This window comes from Lemur catta, chromosome 16 (genome assembly GCF_020740605.2).
Source record: "Lemur catta isolate mLemCat1 chromosome 16, mLemCat1.pri, whole genome shotgun sequence".
Taxonomy (NCBI): Eukaryota; Metazoa; Chordata; class Mammalia; order Primates; family Lemuridae; genus Lemur; species Lemur catta.
In genome coordinates, this window is record NC_059143.1 from 45,864,393 (window position 1) to 45,879,113 (window position 14,721).

Sequence of the window (14,721 nt, forward strand, 5' to 3'; positions counted from 1 at the left end):
CTCCCCTGAACAATGGAGTAAATCGAGAAAGAGGATCCGACTCAGAGGAAAGGCAATGGAAATTTCTAGAATAACATGGACGACAAATCCTAGGATGACAGCTGTGCAGCAGGCCTGGTGAGAGGTCCAGACATAACGAAAAATGTAAGTCTCCAGCGGAGATGTCACCGCAGAAGAAGTAGAACTAACAGATTCCTGATGTGCTCAGCCATGTGGGAAAAGTACTTGAGCGACTATAGAAGACCCAGGAAAAATCTGCACCAGGTATGGAAAAGACCAAGGAAATGAAAAATGAAAAGGACAGATATTAACTTCATTTTTTTAAAAAAAGGTTTAGCTGTTAATGCTATTTACATTGGCAAAATAGGGAAAACTCTGATGACTAATTTATCCCCAAATTGTAACATAACTATATTGGGAGAAAGGGGGAGGCAAATCAGGGGATATGGTCGTGTAAGAGAGCTAAATTTTTATTTACTATAATAAAAGATTAAGATATAAATAAAATTGACTTTAAAAAAGATAACAGCATATACATTATTTAGAAATGTGGATATGTAAACATGCAGAAGAAAAAGCTACAATATAGAAAGCGAAGTTATTTGAGAAGGGACACTTGGGGGTGTAGGCTGGCACAGAACTAGCTTCCACAGAAACTAAGGAAACAGAACATACAGAAATATGCACAAGGATGTTTTGGGCTATGATGTTTGTGGTGACATAAAACTGAAAACAACCTAAATGCTCATTAATAGCGAAAAGGTTGAATCAATTGTAGTACAGCCATACCATAGAATTTACTTAGCTATTTTTCAAAATGAGTTAAATTTGTATCCACTTATCTGGAAGGATATTCTTAATGTACTATTAAGAGAAAAATAATCTGTTAAAAGACAGAAATTCTAAGATTAGATATTCATTTATTTATTTAGTTATTTTTAGAGACAGGGTCTCACTCTGTTCTCCTAGGCTGGAGTGCAATGGCACAATTATAGCTCACTGCAACCTCCAACTCCTGGGCTTAAGTGATCCTCCTGCCTCAGCCTTCTGAGTATCTGGGACTACAGGCATGCACCACCACACCTGGCTAATTTTTTTTTAGAGATGGGGACTTGCTATGTTGCACAGGCTGGCCTCAAACAATCCTCCTTCCTTGGCCTCCCAAAGTGCTGTGATTATAGGTATGAGCCACTGTGCCCCACCCAGATTGAATTTTTTAAAACTGCAGATGTTTACGAGAATGAAGCCTAAAACATAATGTAACGACAAGGATAAATGTAAAGGCAGAGAAAGAAACATCCCGGGGAAATGCCCAGAAGAACCTGGTATAGTAATTGCACTAGTCAGTTCGGGTTACCATATCAAAATACCACTGACTGGGTGGCTCAAACAACAGACATTTATTTCTCACAGTTCTGGAGGCTGGAAAGCCCAAAATCAGGGTTCCAGCTGATTTGGTTTCTGGCGAGAGCTCTCTTCTTGGCTTGGAGATGGCCACCTTCTTGCTATGTCCTCATATGGTCTTTCCTCAATGCACATGAAGAGACAGAAATCTCTCTCTTTTCTTCTTAGAAGGCCACTAATGACATTATGAGGGTGCCATGCTCATGACCTAACCTAACTCTAATTACCTCCCAAAGGCCTCATTTCCAAATAGCATCACACTGGGGGTTGGAGCTTCCTCATATAAATTTTGGGGGGACATAAACATTCAGTCCACAGCACCACTATAAACATCAGGTGGCTCACTTCCTGTAGGCCTCTGCTCAGATGTCATCTAATCCAAGAGCTGCCCCATGACCACGTTTATAAAATAGCACTAACTCCCAGCGTAACTCTTTCTACCTCAACTTGCCTTATTTTTCCTTATAGCACTACACCACCCAGCAAATTTTACATCTGTTTGTTTATTGTCTGTGATCTCCAGGTAAAATATAAGATCTGTCAGATCCAAGAGAGTAGGGGCTTTCTCACTTTGCTCACTATTATATCTCCAGTGTTTAGAACAGTCTGCAAGTAGTAAGTGTTCAAGAACTATTTGTCTTAATGGAATAAGTGAATGAATACATGAATGAATCTTATAAAATGGACTTTACAGCTAAAAGCATTTTGGGGGATAAAGAGGATCATTGCTTAATGACAAAAAGGTACATTCACCAAAATCCTTTTGTATACTTCACTATACAATGTCAAATTTGTATAGTAAAAAATTTATTTAACTACAAGAAGGTAACAAATTCAAAATTATAGTGAAAGATTTTAGCATACATCTCTATGAAACTGATAGATCAAGTCAAAAAAAAAAAAGAAAACAATTGAAGATTTAAATAATGTATTTTACAAGCTCATCTAATGGACACGGAAAGAAAAATGCTCCACCCAGTAGAGAATACACATGAAATGTTTATAAAAACTGACCAGGTTCTAGGTCACAGAACAAATTTCAACAAATTTAGAAAAACTGCTATCATACAGACCACATTCTCCAACCAAAATACAGTAAAATTCGAAATCAATAACAAAACCACAGCCCTCAAACTGTGCATTTTGAAATTTCAGAAACACACTGCTAAATTATTAATATGAAATCAAAATGAAAGTAAAAAAATATTTAAAACTGAACAACTGAAGCTCTAAATTTCAGCAGAAGAAAATGTTTAGCATTGAATGCAATATCAGTAAATAAGAAAAATTTAAAATTAATAAGAGGAAGAGCAAAAATATAAACTCAAAAACAATAGAAGAAAATTCTTTTCCACATATAAAGACAAAGTAGTAGAAAGGCAATAATAAAGATAACAAATCAATATAACTGCAATAAAAAAATAATAAAGAGTAGAAACCAAATAAAGTAATTCTCTAAAAAGACTAATAAAATAGGTAAATATTTGAAAAGATTGAACAAGAAAAAGGAAAGAAGGCACAAATAAACACTATTAGGCATGAAAAGGGGTCATAATTACATACAGTAAAGATTTTAAAATATGAGAATTCTGTTCTCTGCTTTAAAGCAATAAATCTAAACACAGATGAAATGAAAAATCTCTTGCAAAAATAAGTTACCAAACTTGACACACAAAAAAGAGAAAAAGCCCAAAGGCTCCTGAATGTATTTTTGTGAGTCTAGTCTAAACCTAGATTTTAGAGATAGACTAAGACAGCACAAAAAAGGAAGATCAATCTCAGTTTAAAAATCAATGCAAAAATCCTAAATAAAATGTCAGCAAACATTCCAGCCATGTAGTGTGTGTATAAATATATAGAACTTCTTTAATATATATGTTTGAGATGATATATATCATATTTATCACATGATAACTATATGGGATGTGTGTGTTATGACCCAGTTTATCCCAGAAGCTTAAAGAAGTTTCAACATTAGAAAAATCTTAATGTAATTCACCACACTGACAGATTGGGAAGGAAAAGTCATATACATATAATCATCTCAACAGATGAAGAAGAAGCACTTAATAAAATTTAACCCTCATGCACAATTTAGAAATACAATAAAATGCCTAGCCAAATGGGAGCAGAAGAAAATTTTTACTAAGAAGTAGTTTCTCCTAAGAACCTACAATAAACTTGAGGACCGTTTGTTTTTCAAGTCAGGAACCAGACAAACATGCTTTCTCTCTCACACTCCATTCATCATTGTGTGAGATATCTACTTGATGCAATAAAACAAGAAAAAGGAGTAAGAGAATCAGGATTAGAAATGAAGGGGGAAAGGTGGCATAATTTGCAAGCAATAAGATTGTCTACATAGAGAATCCATGAGAAACTATGAATAATTACAAGTAATTAGAGAGTCTGGTAACGATGCTGGAGCCAGGATTAATACGCAAACATCCATGGCATCCTATACATCAGTAACAACCAATTAGAAAATGTAATTTTTAGAACATCCCATTAGCAATAGCAATAAACTGTGAGGTACCTAAGAATAAATCTAAATAAAGAGGTGCAAGACTACATGAAAAAAAAAATGATAAAACAACATTGAAAGTCACAAGATAAGACCTAAATAGAGATATATATCATGCTCAGAGGTGAGAAGATTCAATATCAACATCAATTCCCCCTAAGTTAATAAATAAATTGAAATAAATTCATATTAAAATTCCATAAAGGTTTATTTACAAACATTTTTAGCTGGTTTTAAAATTCATACAGAATTAAGGTCCAAAACCAGCCAAAATATTTGAAAAAGAATAAGATGGGGACTTGCCCTACTAGATATCAAGACAGTGACATCTATAAAAGCCACATAATTAAGACAGTGTAGTATTGGTGCAGATATAGGTAACTAGACCAGTGCCATAGAAAGAGCCCCTCAATGTGTGGGAACTTGGTACGTGACAGAGACTGAACTATTTAATAGGTGGTTCGGGGACAACTGTTATCCATATGGGAGAAAAAAAATATCTCTAACTCACACTATATCCAAAATTGAATTCCAAGAGAATTACAGTTAACTTTAAAACATTTGGAGAAAAATGATTTTTAGACATGGTTATGATCTCAGGCTAGGAAATGACATAAACACATAAACCATAAACTCCAAATGTATAACCTCATGAGTAATTAGAGAAATATAAATCAATACCATAATCAAATGCTTTTTCAATTCATCAGATCAGCAAGTCTTAAAAGCTTGACAATGCCAAGAATTGGAGAAGATGCCAAACAACGAGAACCCACATATACTGATGCTGAAAGTGTAAATTGAGAGCAATTTGGCAATACCCACCAAAGTTTACAATGTCTGTACACGAAGACCCAGTAATTCCACTTCTGCTTCTGTATCTTTGAGAAGCTCCACATGTCCACATGGAAACACATCCAGAGAAGTTCACAACAGTACTGTTTATAACATGAAAAACTGGAAGCAATCCAAACCCCATCAATTAGGGAGTGGATATATTATGATATATTCACAGAAGGGAATTGATATATGTCTTAAGCCTGTTCAGGCTGCTATAACAAAAATACAATAGGCTGGGTGACTTAAACAACATTTATCTCTCACTTCTGGAGGCGAGGCTGGGAATCCAAGATCAAGACACAGGCAGACTTGATGTTTGGTGGGGACCGGCTTCCTGGTTCACAGATGGCCTTCTTACTGTGTCCTCACATGGTGAAAGGGGTGACAGACCTCTCTGGGGTCTCTTTTATAAGGGTACTGATCCCACTCATGGGGGCTCAACTCTCATAATCTAATCACTTCCCAAAGTCCCACCTTCTAACAGTATCACATTGGAGGTTAGGATTTCAACATATAAATTTTGGGGAGGCTGGCCATGGTGGCTCATACCTGAAATCCCAGTACTTTGGGAGGCCGAGGTGGAGGATTGCTTGAGGCCAGGAGTTCAAGACCAGCCTAGGTAATATAGCAAGACCTCATCTCAACAAAAAATTAAAAAATAAATTAGCCAGGTGTAGTGGTGCATGCCTGTAGTCCCAGCTACTCAGGAGGCTGAGGCAGGAGGATCACTTGAGCCCAGGAGTTTGAGGCTGCAATAAGCTATGATCATACCACTGTACTCTAGCCTGGGCAGAATTTTGGGGAGACACATTCAGTCTGTAGCAATAAAGCAGTTAAAGGAACTAGGTTCTACAGAAATTACTTAGGATAAATCTCAAAAACATAATTTCAAGCAACAAAGCACGTTGCAGAAAGATGGATTACTTAAGTGAGAACATTACCGTAAGCTTTTTAAACTCCTAAAGTAATATTAGTTATTGTTTATGAAGAATGGGGTCATGGTAGAATACAAAAAAGGCTTTAACTATAATACAAAAGAATACAAAAAAGGCTTTAACTATAATATTTTCTGTTTAAAAATCTTTTAAAAGTGTGACTAAATGTCAATATTGATCAAATCTGAGTTGCGGGTGCCTGATTGTTTGCTATATTATTCTCTGTAAATTTTTGTGTATTTTAAATAGTTCATAATTTTTTAAAGCTGCATTTTTAATGTGGTTGTATGTGATATTTATCTGCTCATTCCTCCCATCTTTCAATCTAGGTATATAGTTGTGTTAGCAGTCTGGGGACCTGAGGAATAGTCCTGGTTTCAATGCTACCACACTGTGTGACCCTGAGCAAATCACTGAGTCTCTCTGGGCCTCAGTGTGCTCACCTGTAAAATTGGGATAGTCATAGAGCTTATGTCTTAGAGAGCAGTAGTTAAGAGCGTGGGCTTTGTTATTAGATCTGGACTTGATCCCTGGCCCCACTCCTTACCAGCTGTGAGACTTTAGCCAATTTATTTAAACTTTCTAAGATGCACTATCCTCATCTATAAAATGGGAACAGAGACAATATCTAGTTCACAGACTTGTTATGAGAATAAAACAAAATGAAGAATGAAAAACTCTAAGCATACCACCATCAACAAAATAAAATTACAAAACCAAGGGAAGATATTTGCCATGCATATAATGGACAAGAGGCTGGTATCAAGTATACATTACATAGTGCAGTAAGTCAATTAAAAAATCAACAAACCAATAGAAAAAATGGGCAAAGGATAAAAAGATCATGGAGAAAGACACCTGACTATTCAGTAAGCAAATGAAAAGATGCTCAAACGCACTGGTATTCAGGAAATTGCAATCTAAGCATTAAACACTATCAGGTTGGCAAAAGAAAAAGTTTAAAAGATGACTATAACAAGTATTGGAGAAAATATGGAACAACAGGAATTCTCAAACCCTGCTAGTGAGAGGGTGAATTGATACTTTCACTTTGGAGAGCAATTTGGCAACATCCAGGAAAACTGAAGATGTGCTAAGTTTGCCACTGGCTACACATCCCAGAGAAACTATCAGACATGGTGTGCAAAGAACATGTGCATGTCATAGCACTCCCTCTAATATCGAAAAGCTAGAAACAACTATAACATCCTTCCAAAGGACAGTTTAAAAGTTAGAAATGACGTTAATATCCTTCCTACAATAGAACACGACACAGCACGGAAAACAAATGGAGGTAGGTGTTTTGCAATACACAAATCTTACAAACATAATGTAGAACACAAACTCTATGATACCATTTAGATAAAGTTTAAAGATATTTTAAAAAATATATATTGTTTATGGAGCTACATGTGTAAAAGATGAAATCACGCATGGTGATAATGAGCATCACAGTTAAACTGATGCCTGTGATGGATGCTGGGGAAGGAAGAAGGGGGTAGTAATGAAGGAGGGCTTTAAGTCTTTTTTACCAAAGAAAGAAAGAAAGACAACTAACCTAACACTTCGGTAGGCCAAGGCAAGAGGACCACTGAGGCCAGGAGTTCAAGATCAGCCTGGGCAACATAGCAAGACCCCATCTCTAAAAAAATAAAAAATGAAAAACAAAGTAGCCAGGCATGTTTAAAAGTTAGACTACACACCTGTAGTCCTAACTATTGAGGAGGTTGAGGGGGGAGGATTGCTTGAGTCCAGGAGTTGGAGGTTACAATGAGCTATGATCAGGCCACTGCACTCCAGCCTGGGCGACAGAGCAAAACTCTTGTCTTGAAAAAATAAAAAATAGGCTAGGTTGGAAGATCTGAAGCTAACACAGACAAGGACATGACAAAACAGCGGAAGATGCATGTGTGCAAGATCTGATTTTCTGCATTTCCTGCTTGCTGGAGCTATTTCATAATAAAAAGCACTGTGCTTCGCACATTTATGAAGACATCAATAAATATTATCATTTGTTTTTGGGAGGCCCCTGACGTAGGCAGGCAGGTGTTACTATCATCATTTGGCAGACAATGGAGCCGGGCAAGGCCTGTGGCATACCGTCCCAGGACTCAAATGCCCTACTCTTCGCATTAGGGTGTTCACTCCACTCACTGAGTGGATTATCTAACTCAGGGAACGGGAACTGGACGCCACTTAGGGCAGGCGGATGAAGGAGAAGACAACCTCTTCCTTTCTGGACCAAACCGCAGCCAGAGGCAGGGCAATGACATAACTCCATAAAAAAGGGAAGAAGCTAGACTGCTCCGGTCATCTGACAGCTCCTCAATGAATGTGAAATCCACTGGAGGAGGGGCTGACCGTTCACCGCGCATCTGCCGAGGAGGAGGAAGAGGCCGGAGGAAGTGAGAACGGTGGCCTCGGGCCCAGCATCCTTTCGCCTTCGGAGCAGGCGTCCCAAAGCAGGGACAGCTCGCCGCGCGGCCGTGGGGCCCCAGACCCGAGACCTCGTCCGGGACTGGTCTCTTCCTTCTCCGGCATTGACCTCTTCTTACTCAAAACCGAGGAGTGGACTACCATCTCCAGGCCAGTGAAACGCCAGACTCTCCTTTCTGTTTTTCAGGATTTTTTTTTTTTTCTTTTCTTTTAAAATCTGAAACAGGAGCTTCCGCATTTAATCTGTGCCCGTGGTTTCGAGGCTGGCCCGGGACGTGTCCGAGCTGTGCTCTCTGGCCGCTGGTGAATACAGAGAATGCCTAGCAACAGTTCCTGGTGGCTGCCAGTCCCCATTAACGCCACCGCTCGGCCCCCGCCCACCCTGCACCATTCCCACTCCTGGGGCCTGGGGACTCGGCCACGGAGGGCCGAGCGATTGTCGTTTTAAGGAAGAAGCAAGAGAGACGCTCCATCCCATGGAAGGAGCAAACGTGGGCAGGGGGGCGTGGTCTCCGCCCATAACTTACCCCCGGAGCAGCACCCCGTGCACATTTTAGGTTGGAAATAAGGAAGAATTTCCTGGCTGTAGGAATTGCTAAATAATAGGGTGGATGACCAAGGGAGGTTCCGGAATCTCCTCTAGAGATCTTTAAAAACACGATACAATCTCACATCTGAGATGATTTTTTTGCAGTCCTGACTAGAGATAGATGGACTCAGTGCCTTACTGACCCTCTTCCCTGGCACATGATCCTGACTTTTGCTTTCTCCTGCCCTTGGCAGTCTTCTCTGTGCCTTCGCTTCGGCTTGTTTTCATTCAATCCCTGCCTCCTTGCACCTTTCCTTGTTATTTTATGGAAAGCTGGTCAGAGGTCAGAGTTGCCCAACTCTCCGCACATAGTTTGGTGGTGGCATCAGATACCCAGGCAAAACAGAGACGGTTCCAGTGCCAGCCTATCAAAGCCGAAACTTCAACTCTGGATGGAAACAGAGAATTAGCTGTTGCTAACAATCCATTGTAAATGAAAATATGATCCCAGTAATTGATTTTAAATAGATTTTTTAAAAGAATCCTTGGCTGCATTTCATCGAGAATACAGAGTTTCAAAAGCGTTCATTCCAGGGTTGGATTTATCCCCCCCTTTCTTCTGGCTTAAACCCCAAATGGCCAAGATCCCAGTCTGAATAAACAGTGTGGGTGGTGACTGTTCTGTGAGGCCCAGTAGAGGATGCAATCACTTTCTTATTCGGTTCAGCATTAAATCATGTGAAACTAGCCTGATTACTCCACGTAACTTTTACTCAGTAATGGAGGGCAACATAACATGTATTCTTTCTCCGCTTCTCGGGGAGGGGAAAAAAAAAAAAGAATTCTCCTAACTGCGAGTGTTTAATTATGTATAAAGTTCATTGACCTCACAGGCGGCTGTCAGATGATCTTGCTAAGGCCTGTGAACGGCATTTCAGGAATGCAGTGATGTGGGCAGAAACCGAGTGTGTTCATGCCACCGAATGCTTTAAATGGGACCGAATCAGCAGCCGTCCAGAAAGACTCCAGTGAAAACAGAACTTTAGGACAATCAGTAATTTAATCTCACCTAAGCATTTCTAGGCCTTCAAAAGTGATCATTATAAATCAGAAACTTAGGAAAATCCCGCAGGGACGGGGCCCATGACGATGACGGGGGGAAGTAATTTTGTTTGCTGGTTGCGCAGCTGGTGGGAAATATATGTATTTGCAGTGTTCTTTCCCCATTTTAGAGGTAATGCTTTCTGACTTCCCGGCCTGCTACTGACATTAAAAGAAAACGATGAAGCAATCTCATTCATAAATACACAGTGGGGCTTGAAGGAGTGAGCAGAGTCTATGTTTATTTAGACAGTTTTGATATAGTACAGCCCTCACATGGGTATGCAGTAACTATACCTACTGTCAGTAAATGCCCTGAAACGTGTTCTTCATACACAGAGGGCTGGATTTTCCTCCTCTGGGAGTGGAGGGAACCAGCAAGATGAGTTTACAGACTGTGTCTCCCTCCTTTGTCTCTACCTGGGGCATCCTCCTGTGTGTCCGTGGTGAAAGTCCCAGGGAACACTGGGAGCCAGGCCGGTGTGTGCTTCCTGGTAGAGGGAGAGCAGAGCCCTAGGGGACACTGTCGATGGCTCACTGCAGGGTCTCCCACTCAGAGGGAGCAAATGTGAAACATTTGGGCTTGGTGCTTCCTAACACATTTAAATTACCTGATTGGGGGTCCGATATTGTTTTCTTTTGGTAGCTTTCTGGCCAAACACATTCACACTTTATCCATCAAAATATTATGCTTTCAGTGGGTAAAACAGCACAGGGCCATATTCTAAAACAAAACTATGGTACATTAGCTCTGGCACCGTCATTGTTATGAGTCTAAGGAATGGGTGTCTGGAATTTAGCCAATGATTTTGCTACCCTGCTGGAAGCAAAATGGAAGGAGTCTCCCTCCTTTAACCTGAAATTCTTTAATTCTTCACCAAATCAGCCACCTAGATTTTGCATGCAAGATATCTGTGAGCATCCAGTTCAAGTTAATTCAATAGATATTTGGAAAACACAAATAACGGACTAGGCACTACTGGTAATACAAAAATCAAAGAGGCATGAACCTTCAGGCAGGTCACAAATGAAGGGGCAGACATTAATCCCAACAGAGGGGATTCAGGTGGGCTTCATGCACGGAATCCTCCCAGGGTTAGGGGGCTGAACCCTTAAGCGGTTTCAACAGGCCAGTGAGAACTTACCAAAAGTTCAGTTCTCGCTTACACACTATGGCATTCTGGAGAAGAAAGAGATATAGCTGTCACTGAGTCATGTTATTTCCTGGCTGGTGTTCTATAATTTTATCTTGTTTTTATAATCCACTTGATATTTGAGGGATTCCCCCTAGAGATCCTTTCTTTAAGACTCGTAGCATTTAATATTACTTTGTTCTGTGAACAGTCAGTAAAAAAAAGAAAAGGAATTCTGTCTTCCCACCCTGAAGAAGGAAGCCTTCCTTCAAATCTTCAAAATTTTTCTATAAATATGATTATCCCCATAGTTACAGGGGAAATATGCTTCCAGATAAAGGAATTTGGACAAAAACTAATATCCTAAATCATGTCCAGCCTTTGGATACCACAATGTATAAAATCTATGAAGGAAATGACTCTTATTTCTCATGAAGTTCCTACTGGGAAATCACTGAGAGCCACAGTTATGGAGGCAATATCTTTGTGCACGTCCCAATTCCCTCTCACTGTCAGCGACCCTCACCATCTCTGAGCTACCACAGCAATGTCATTATTTCTTGTCTACAGTACACGTGGCACTCTGCTTCATCAGACAGCTATTGGAGGACATTTCTTGTCTCTGTTACATTACAGCAATAAGTTCTTGGACATCAGAGACTGCTTTATTCCTCTTTATATTCCCCATTAACAGAGTTGGTGCTCACTAAAAGAATGAATAGATGAATGAGTAAATAAATATCATGAAAATGTCTATTGTGGCAGTTGGAAAACTTTCTCAGTGAAGGACCAGATAGTAAATATTTTAAGCCATATGGTCTCTGTCGTAATTACTCAACTCTGCTGTTATAGCATGAAAGCAGACGTAGACAATATATAAACAAATGGGCATCTTCCAATAAAACTTTATTTACAAAAGCAAATGGTGAGCAAGATTTGGCCCACAGGACATAGTTTTCTGATCCCTAACCTTTGTGATAAACCTTGGTATATTCTTCAAATTTGGCATCTGTGTTTCTCAATAATTAGATAAAGAATCGAAAACATAAATGTTAAAGAGTTGTTTTGTAACTTATAGTAATAAATTCACTTAAAAAACAAACAACAGGAGAGCACACACAGAAATTAGCTGTTCCACCAAGCATATTAAATGGTCACTTATTTTGTATATTGTATGCCTTTAAAATTCGTATCCCCAGAAATAAGGGTAGTAGTTTTGCCATTTACATCATCCTACTGAGTTAGCTTGATATGATAAGATCTTGGAGTTACTGAGTGAAGGGTCTGGTGCTAGGTCATGCTGAACTTGACACTCTTCTGGGAAAGGGGGAATAAATGTTTCCCCATCCTGCTGTCCACCAGATCATATGGTCTCTGATTTTACTGCTAAAATCCTTCCCAAGGTTATTAATGCAGAAGATACTCCTTTTTCTTGATGACCCTCTGGAAAATATCCAGCTACAAAGAGCACAACAGAATCTCAAAAGCTCAGCAAACACACAGAGAAGTAAAGGGTAACTACGAGAATTTGATGAAAACAAGATGTCCCGGCCTGCCACCCCGGTCGGATTGGAGGACGCCTCGCCCGTCATTACTCTTTGCCCCGCTATCAGGTCATGTAACATACAATTTAAAAAAGAAGCTGGATTTGAATTGTGGCTGACGCTAAACGGATGCAAAGTCGTAGGTCAATTGCTTGGTTCAGAAAAATGCAACTAGTCCTTTCCAAGGAATGAGAAAACGTACAGCAAACATTGTCCCAACAAGCACCCCAGCGACATTTCCTGAGACAGGCTACTCTAAGGTGGGGATCTTCGAACCGCATCAGCCATCCCCAGGTTGTGATGAAACAGTCCTACAGATTTCTTCTAAGAAAGAAAAAAGAGAAATTTGACCCCTTCCATTATGCCATGTTCCTCCACAACAGCAGACCAGGTTAAAAAACTTAGAAGGATTCTGAGCTGTCAGCAGCTTAGAGATGGGAGGTGTCATCAGGGGAGGCAAAAGACACCTGTTCACATCTACCGCCTTCAGCCTATGTGCCTTGAGGCAAATTATCTGACTTTAATGTAAATTGATGTGCTAATTTTCAACGCAGGGCTAGAATATACATATTATTAAGGAGAAATCAGGGAGACAGAAGGCGCATAATATAGGGCCCAATTTATTTCAGCAAATGCTGAGAGCGTATCACATTCTTGCGCTGGAGAGTGGAAAATGAATGTCACAGACTCCGAGCACAGAAAGCAGGCAGGCAATGTGTCGTCAGAGCATCACATGGTGCTTTTTTTGCAGCACTCCAGTGCCCAACCATCCTGGGTTCCTCTCTTCTGCTTATTAAATTTCCTCCCCTTCCAGTTTACCACGATGTCTAATTACCAGTCACTCCTCATTCAAAACATCCCCTCCTCCTCCCTGCCACAAAACAAGGAAGGCATTCCTACCGTATTCACAACAGGGGTCTAGCAGACAACATCATGTACATGAAGCAATATTATTTATACAAGCTTCATTCATTAGGTAATGTTTCCACTTGCTTAAATCACAAGTGGCAATGATACGCAGGAATCTTACTGCAATCTTGGTTTGGGGTAAGATGTATAAAAATAAAGACAGGCCAGGCGTGGTGGCTCACGCCTGTGATCCCAGCACTCTGGGAGGCCAAGGTGGGAGGATTGCTTGAGGTCAGGAGTTCGAGACCAGCCTGAGTAAGAGCAAGACCCCCCTCTCTATAAAACATAGAAACATTAGCCTGGTGTGGTGCGACACCTGTAGTCCCAGCTACTCGGGAGACTGAGGCAGGAGGATCACTTGAGCCTGGGAGTTCGAGGCTGCAGTGACCTATGATCATGCCACTGTACTCTAGCTGGGGTGGCAGAGTGAGACTCTGTCTCCAAAAGGAAAACAAAAGAAAAAGACAAAAGTTAAAAAGAGGGATCATGTGGGAAGGACAGCGAGAGGGACTAAGAAGGTACGGAGTATTGTGAAATCCCCCAGAAGTTGTTTCTGATAATCAGGACAACTTCGTCCATCTCAGTTATGGTAGTCTTCAGTACACGGATTGGTCATTTAAGTTCTTCACTGAAAATGACGTGTAAATTCATCAGCATCTCACTGTGAAGGCTGTGCAAGGAGAAGGGATGATGTCCAAGGGTGAGGGGTGAGTCCACTCATAATCCCCTTTTGCTCCCGCTCTGAGAAATCGAGAACTGGCCTGTCTACGGAGAACACCTGATCTCTATTTCCCATAAATTAGCCTCTTAGGCTTTGTCTACAGAACACAAACAAATGGCTCAAGAGAAAAAATATATGACTAAGTCAAGGTACTAAGGTGACACATTTTAAGTTCACTCCAGCACTGAGATAGATGCTTTCCCTCTCCTCTGAGCCTTCATGAGAATATTACCTACTGCTTTCTTCTGGTTTCCAACTTCATTTTTACTGAAAACTTCTACCCGAAATACAAAATATTTGAAGAGTCTGTCTCAAGATTTCCAGAAATTTCAGTAGGCAAAGTAAATGGACCCCTCTGATCAGCGTGTCTAGAACAATACAGGTAAAAGATCTTTTCAACCAATCATTCTAAAGTTAACTTCTAAGGCGTGCTACTTTAGCATCGAGAAATAGGACCAGATGAGCTCATTTCTTTAGTCCCTGGCAGCATTCTGGGCACAGCAAACAGAAAATCTCGAGGAAAAAAAGAATCTTTCAGAGCCTGCTTTGGGCCCCTTTGCATTCCTTTTTTAAGCATTACAAGATTGGTCCTAGGCCACAGATGCAGCTTTTGGATGTCAGATCCAGCAGACAGATGTTTTCCCT

General features: G+C 40.2%; 1 protein-coding gene across 1 annotated transcript in view; it reads right to left on the bottom strand.

The window, feature by feature from the left end:
* BCL2 (BCL2 apoptosis regulator) overlaps positions 1-14,721 on the bottom strand; it is a 166,411-nt gene that overhangs the window by 87,282 nt on the left and 64,408 nt on the right. The gene's annotated exons all lie outside the window — the stretch shown is intronic.